The 7,270-nt window shown below is 41.2% G+C and overlaps 1 protein-coding gene across 8 annotated transcripts in view; it reads right to left on the minus strand.

Annotated features, from left to right (window-relative positions):
- Window positions 1–6,552, minus strand: part of KLC1 (kinesin light chain 1) — a 50,855-nt gene extending 44,303 nt beyond the window's left edge. For 4 of the 8 annotated variants that reach the window (XM_060754906.2, XM_060754900.2, XM_060754914.2 and 1 more), the window contains exon 1: window positions 6,419–6,551. The gene's annotated coding sequence lies outside the window, so the exon portion shown is untranslated. Of the gene's footprint in view, window positions 1–6,316; window positions 6,339–6,418 lie in introns of those variants that run through there. The other 4 variants (XM_067463025.1, XM_060754896.2, XM_060754889.2 and 1 more) reach the window with 2 other exon arrangements.
- Window positions 6,553–7,270: the final 718 nt, after the last annotated feature.

Raw genomic sequence — 7,270 nt, forward strand, 5'->3', positions numbered from 1 at the left:
TTGATTGTTATAATAATAATAATAATAATAATAATAATAATAATAATAATGGAATATGCTTTGTCGAAGGCTTTCATGGCCGGAATTACTCAGTTCTTGTGGGTTTTTTCGGGCTATATGGCCATGTTCTAGAGGCATTTCTCCTGACGTTTCGCCTGCATCTATGGCAGGCTTCCTCAGAGGTCTGGAAACGTCAGGAGAAGACCTCTGAGGAAGCCTGCCATAGATGCAGGCGAAACGTCAGGAGAAATGCCTCTAGAACATGGCCATATAGCCCGAAAAAACCCACAAGAACTGAATGGAATATGCTGCCTGGGAGTCTGGTGAGGTCTCCTTCCCTGGAGGTTTTTAAGCAGAGGCTGGATGGCCATCTGTCAGGAGTGCTTTGATTGAGTATTCCTGCATGGCAGAATGGGGTTGGACTGAATGGCCCTTGAGCTCTCTTCCAATACTGTGATTCTAAGTGTAACACCCTCTTCCACACAGCTGTATAAAATCCAAACTGAACTGGATATGGCAGTGTGGACTCAGATAACCCAGTTTAAAGCAGATATTGTGGTGTATCTGCCTTCATATTCTGCATTATATAAAAAAGTGGCAGCAGACTTGTACAAAAGTAAAAGAACTAATTGAAGAAATATTCAAATTTGGAGAATGGATATGGAAATTGAGAGGGAAGACATCCAGAGGGAAATAAGTAATATAGCAAAAGAAAAATATAATATACTAAGTGAAGAAGAAAAATGTTACAAAAAATGGTACAGGATTCCTGCACAACTTTCACGCTTTTTACCAGGGGTAAAGGACAGGTGTTGGCATGGTTGTAAACAAAGAGGTGTGTTTAATCATATGAAATGAGGAATTGAAAACTTGGCTTTTTAAACAGGTTTTCGACAATGGCAAAATGTAAGAATATTGAATAATCATCAACTGAATTTTATGGCTTATTTTACCATAGCAATGGCTAGGATTTTTTTTAATGTTCTTCAAAGAGCTTTTATATAATTGTTTATAACTATAATTATAATCTGGATACTCTAATTATAGGATTGGCTGGTTTTAAATAGTATCATATATTGATTTTATAGGGTTTTAAATTTGTTTATTTGTGCTTATATTATTGTGCTATTTTGCTTTTATGGGATCACTTTCTGTGTATATCATTTATTGTATCTTTTGTTTGGTTGTAGGATGCCCTAAGTCCATCTGGGGAGATAGGGCAGGGTATAAATAATTTATTTGATAAATAACAAGATTAGTACACAGCAAACAAGATCTCTATGCTGGCTTTTGTATTTGATCACATGTTGGACACTTCCCAAGTGTCTAGGATGGTGTGATATATCAGCAGATAATGCGTGCAGATCCGAGTAAGATGGTCTTTTGCAGCTGACAGATGGTAATTTTGTCAGCACCAATTGTTTTTAAGTGCAGGCCAAGGTCTTTAGGCACTACACCCAGTGTGCCACTCACCCATGGAACCACCTTTACTGGCTTGTACCAGAGTCTTTGCAGTTCGAATATTTTGATAATAAATTATTATTTATTATTATCCATTATTATTATTATCATCATTATTGATTATGATGATGATGATGATTGATGTTTTGTGTTAATTTTTTGTTTTATCTTAATTTGATGTTATGTATTGTGTTTATATTATCTAATATTTTTTATTTCATGGTTCTAAGTCACTCCGAGTCCCTTTTTGGGAGATGGGGCGGGGTATAAAGTTCATTGTTATAATAATTATGTGGGAATGTGATAGAGAACAGGCATATTGGAAAATGATCGAAAGAGAAATTAGTATAATGATAAATCTTCAAATAATAATAGCCAATAGAAATGTATTACATGCAAGGATACCAGGAGTGTATAATGTACGCAAAAGGAAAGGTTAGTTGACAAATGAATAGCATATGCTCAAATTGTTTTAGTGAGGGGTTGGAGAGATAAAACAAAGTGGACTCTGACAAACTGGTATAATTATGGAGTCAATACGTTAAATGTGGAAATGACAAATTTATTTATTTACCGTATTTATATACCGCCTTTCTCAGCCCGAAGGCGACTCAAGGCGGTTTACAGTCGGCACAATTCTGTGCCTCCAACAACATAAAATACAATTAAAAACATTAGCATATAAAATACAAAACCGAACAAATTGTAAATTGAACAATATAGATAAAATATAAAATTTTACAATAATTAAAGAGCATATGGGACCCAGTTAGAAATGATTTAGAAAATTTATTAAGATGTGCAAAAAATGAGATCGGATGCACTTTATTTTATCCTCTAGTGCAATTAAACCCCATTGTTTTGTCCCATCTGATCCTCCTCCCAGATACACTATTTATTTATTATTTATGTATTTACAGTATTTGTATACCACTTTTCTCACCCCGAGGGGGAGTCAAAGCGGTTTACACATAAATAATGGCAAAAATTCAATGCCAGTACAAACAATTACAATTGTACACTACAATTAGACATAAATTAAATTTAAAAATACATCCATGAGAAATAAAATAGTAAAACAGTTTCGTCGGTCGAATCGCCATTCCAGTCATTGTCTTTCCGAAATGCTGCATACATTTACTTCTACTGCACATTGCTCATCTGACCCAGTGTTTTTAAACTTTTTAATATTTGCAAATGGACCCGCCCACTGTGTTCAATTATTGTGATTTTATATTGCACTGTGTGTTTACTTTGTATTGTTTTTTGCATTTTATTTTTATTATATTTTTGCTGTATTTTTATGATGTATATTTGCATTATGTTGCATATTTCCATTGTTGTAATTGTTGGACTTAGCCTCATGTAAGCCGCCCCGAGTCCCCTTGGGGAGATGGTGGCGGGATAAAAATAAAGTTTTATTATTATTATTATTATTATTATTATTATTATTATTAAGACCGATATTTCAAATGTAATTTCTGTTGTTTATGGTACAAAGACTATGTCTAAAAGAAAAGGGCGGAGAGTGGGAGAGGGGTAGAGAAAGTGTGATTTTATACTACACGGTATGTTTACTTTGTATTGTTTTTTGCATTTTGTTTTTATTATATTTTTGCTGTATTTTATGTTGCATATTTGCATTGTTGTAATTTTATGTTGTATATTTGCATTGCTGTAATTGGGAGGCCCCGGTGGTGCAGTGGGTTAAACCCGTGTCGGCAGGACTGAAGACCGACAGGTCGCAGGTTCGAATCCGGGGAGAGGCGGATGAGCTCCCTCTATCAACTCCAGCTCCTCATGGCTAGGATGGTTTTAAATTGTGTTATTTTAAATGGTATATTTTAATATTTAGATAAATGTTTTTTAATGTTTATGTATTGTATCCAGACATTGAATGTTTGCCATGTATATGTTGTGCTCCGCTCCGAGTCCCCTTCGGGGTGAGAAGGGTGGAATATAAGTGCTTTAAATAAATAAATAAATGCGGGGACTTGAAAGAAGCTTCCCACAAGGATGATAAAAACATCAAATCATCTGGGCGTCCCCTGGGCAACGTCCTTGCAGACGGCCAATTCTCTCACACCAGAAGCGACTTGCAGTTTCTCAAGTCACTCCTGACACGACAAAAAATATTTTTTTGTATTTTTATGTTGTATATTTGCATTGCTATAATTGCTGGACTTGGCCTCACGTAAGCTGCCCCAAGTCCTCTTGGGGAGATGGTAGCGGGATAAAAATAAAGTTTTATTATTATTAAGACTGATATTTCAAATGTAATTTCTGTTGCTTATGGTACAAAGAGTATGTCTAATTGAGACTCGTGCGCCAACTGCAACCGTACCTCGCGAAGGCTGATCTGGCCGGGGTGGTCCATGCCTTGGTCACCTCTAAATTGGACTACTGTAATGCGCTCTATGTGGGGCTGCCTTTGAAAACTGCTCTGAAATTTCAATTGGTCCAACGAGCAGCGGCCAGGATGTTAACTGGTGCTTCTTACAGAGAGAGGTCAACCCTTCTGATCAAGGAGCTCCACTGGCTGCCGTTTATTTTCCGAGCCCAATTTAAGGTGCAGGTGCTTACCTACAAAGCCCTGAACGGTTTGGGACCATCCTACCTGCGTGACCGCATCTCCGTTTACGAACCCACGCATTCACTTCATTCATCTGGAGAGGCCCTGCTCGTGTCCCTCCTGCGTTGCAAGCGCATTTGGTGGGGACACGAGACAGGGCCTTCTTTGTGGTGGCCCCTCGACTCTGTAACACCCTCCCCAAAGATCTTAGACAGGCCCCTACATTGGCAGTCTTTAGAAAGAACTTGAAGACCTGGCTGTTCCGATGTGCCTTCCCAGAATAGGAAATCTCCAATACCAAGTCCCAGAAGCACTTTATTAGAACTAAGATTGTGGAACGCCCTTCCTGCGGACATTAGGCAGGCACCATCTCTCATGGCATTCCGAAAAAAGTTGAAGACCTGGATGTTTGTGCAGGCGTTCGAGTAATCTAGTGCAATATTGGTAACTGAACATAGGAATGGAACAATGGACGAAGAACCTGGACTACGCTTTGATGATGAGACGATTGGGCTGGTTATTGTAATAACTGTTTAGTGTAATTGCTTGTTGTTTATTAACTGGATAATGTGTTAAGTGGTCAATTGTTATATATGCATTGAATTACTGCTGTTTTTATTGTGCGTAAACCGCTGTGAGTTGCCTTCGGGCTGAGAACAGCGGTATATAAGCAAAGTAAATAAATAAATAAATAAATAAGGTTGCCGCACACTGCACTTACCCTATAATCCTTATATACCACCTGTCACATCAGCACTTTTAATTCTGTACCCATTACTCTGGCCCGGCCCAGTTTTATTGTGTTTTGGTGTATTGTTTATTGTTGTTGCTTTGTTGTCTAATATTGCTTTAATTGTTTTTGTATTGTTTTGGTGTGCATTGAGGCCTTGGCCTTTGTAAGCCGCATCGAGTTCTTCGGGAGATGCTAGCGGGGTACAAATAAAGTTAATAATAATAATAATAATAATGTCTAAAAGAAAAGGGCGGAGAGAGGTAGAGAAAGTAAATTAAAATGGACATAATTAAAAAAAACTTGGAACCAAAAATAAAAGAGATATTCTGGGTTATATGCAGGCGTGGGCAAACTCCGGCCCTCCCTCCAGGTGTTTTGGACTTCAACTGCCACAATTCCTAACAGAGGTTCCGTCCTGGGTCCAGTCCTGTTCAACATCTTTATTAATGACTTAGATGAAGGGCTAGAAGGCAGGATCATCAAGTTTGCAGACGACACCAAATTGGGAGAGATAGCCAATACTCCAGAGGACAGGAGCAGGATTCAAAACGATCTTGACAGATTAGAGAGATGATTGGCCAAAACTAACAAAATGAAGTTTAACAGTGACAAATGCAAGATACTCACTTTGGCAGGAAAAACGAAATGCAAAAATATAGAATGGGGGACAATGCCTGGCTCGAGAGCAGTACGTGTGAAAAAGATCTTGGAGTCCTCGTGGACAACAAGTTAAACATGAGCCAACAATGTGATGTGGCGGCAAAAAAAGCCAATGGGATTTTGGCCTGCATCAATAGGAGCATAGTGTCGAGATCTAGGGAAGTAATGCTACCCCTCTATTCTGCTCTGGTTAGACCACACGTGGAATATTGTGTCCAATTCTGGGCACCACAATTCAAGAGAAATATTGACAAGCTGGAATGTGTCCAGAGGAGGGCGACTAAAATGATCAAGGGTCTGGAGAACGAGCCCTATGAGGAGCGGCTTAAAGAGCTGAGCATGTTTAGCCTGAAGAAGAGAAGGCTGAGAGGAGACATGATAGCCATGTATATATGGAGGGAGGAAGGAGGAGGGAGCAAGCTTGTTTTCTGCTTCCTTGGAGACTAGGACGCGGAACAATGGCTTCAAACTACAAGAGAGGAACATGAGGAAGAACTTCCTGACTGTGAGAGCCGTTCAGCAGTGGAACTCTCTGCCCTGGAGTGTGGTGGAGGCTCCTTCTTTGAAAGCTTTTAAACAGAGGCTGGATGGCCATCTGTCAGGGGTGATTTGAATGCAATATTCCTGCTTCTTGGCAAGGGGTTGGACTGGATGGCCCATGAGGTCTCTTCCAACTCTTTGATTCTATGATTCTATGAGTTGAAGTCTAAAACACCTGGAGGGAAGGCCGGGGTTTGCCCATGCCTGGTTATACTGCTGTGCAGAAGGGCCCTTGGTGCAAGACAACTTTCCCCCCAGAAACACCTCCCTAGCTCCAATTCCCGCACTGGCCTCTAGGTGGCGACGTCGCACAACTGCCTCCCTCGGGGAGAAAGAAGAAGCCGGTATACCTGACGACGGGAAAGGCAGCAGGCCTGGCTTTTGTGAGGGATGGAGGGCTGAAGGGCGGGCCCTACGAGGGGAAACCGACCGAGGCCTGAGCCGTGACTCACCCCAGCCGGCTGTCAGTCGGGCGGGATCCCCCAAAACCGCCACCGCCACCTCCGCCGCTTCTTCCCGGCTTCAGCTCCCTAGCCTGACTGAGCAGCCCGTGGCTCCGCCCCCTCTCCTCACCGAAAATGGCGGCCCCTCCCAGCCCACAATGCACCGCGCGCTGGCCAAGACCATGACGTCAACTCCTCTCTCTCTCTCTCTTGCTCCCTCGCTATAGTAAGGGAAGGCAAGCTGAGTGGCAACGCGCATGCGCCAACGCTGATAGGAGGGTTGCTTTAGAATCATAGAATTATAGAATCAAAGAGTTGGAAGAGACCTCATGGGCCATCCAGTCCAACCCCCTGCCAAGAAGCAGGAATATTGCATTCAAATCACCCCTGAAGCTCTCTTCACTCACAGGCATAAACAGTGATATATGTATATATATACATGCATACAAGCATTGATTAAAGTCTTGAAAGGTGATGCTGTCAAGGGGTGCATGCCATATGCCAGCAAATATGGAAAACACAAGAATGGCCATCAGACTGGAAAAAATCAACTTATACCCCCATACCAAAAAAGAGAAATGCTAAAGAGTGCTCCAACTTCCGTACAGTGGCCCTTATTTCTCATGCCAGTAAGGTAATGCTCAAGATCCTGCAAGGAAGACTCCAGCAATACTTGGAGCGAGAGTTGCCAGACGTTCAAGCTGGGTTTAGAAAAGGTCTGCATAGTTAAAGCAATGCTATTCCCCGTAGTCACCTACGGATGTGAGAGTTGGACCATAAGGAAGACTGAGCGAAGGAAGATAAATGCTTTTGAGCTGTGGTGTTGGAGGAAAGTTCTGAGAGTGCCTTGGACTGCGAGAA

This window comes from Anolis sagrei, chromosome 1, assembly GCF_037176765.1.
Source record: "Anolis sagrei isolate rAnoSag1 chromosome 1, rAnoSag1.mat, whole genome shotgun sequence".
In the NCBI taxonomy this organism is placed as follows: Eukaryota; Metazoa; Chordata; class Lepidosauria; order Squamata; family Dactyloidae; genus Anolis; species Anolis sagrei.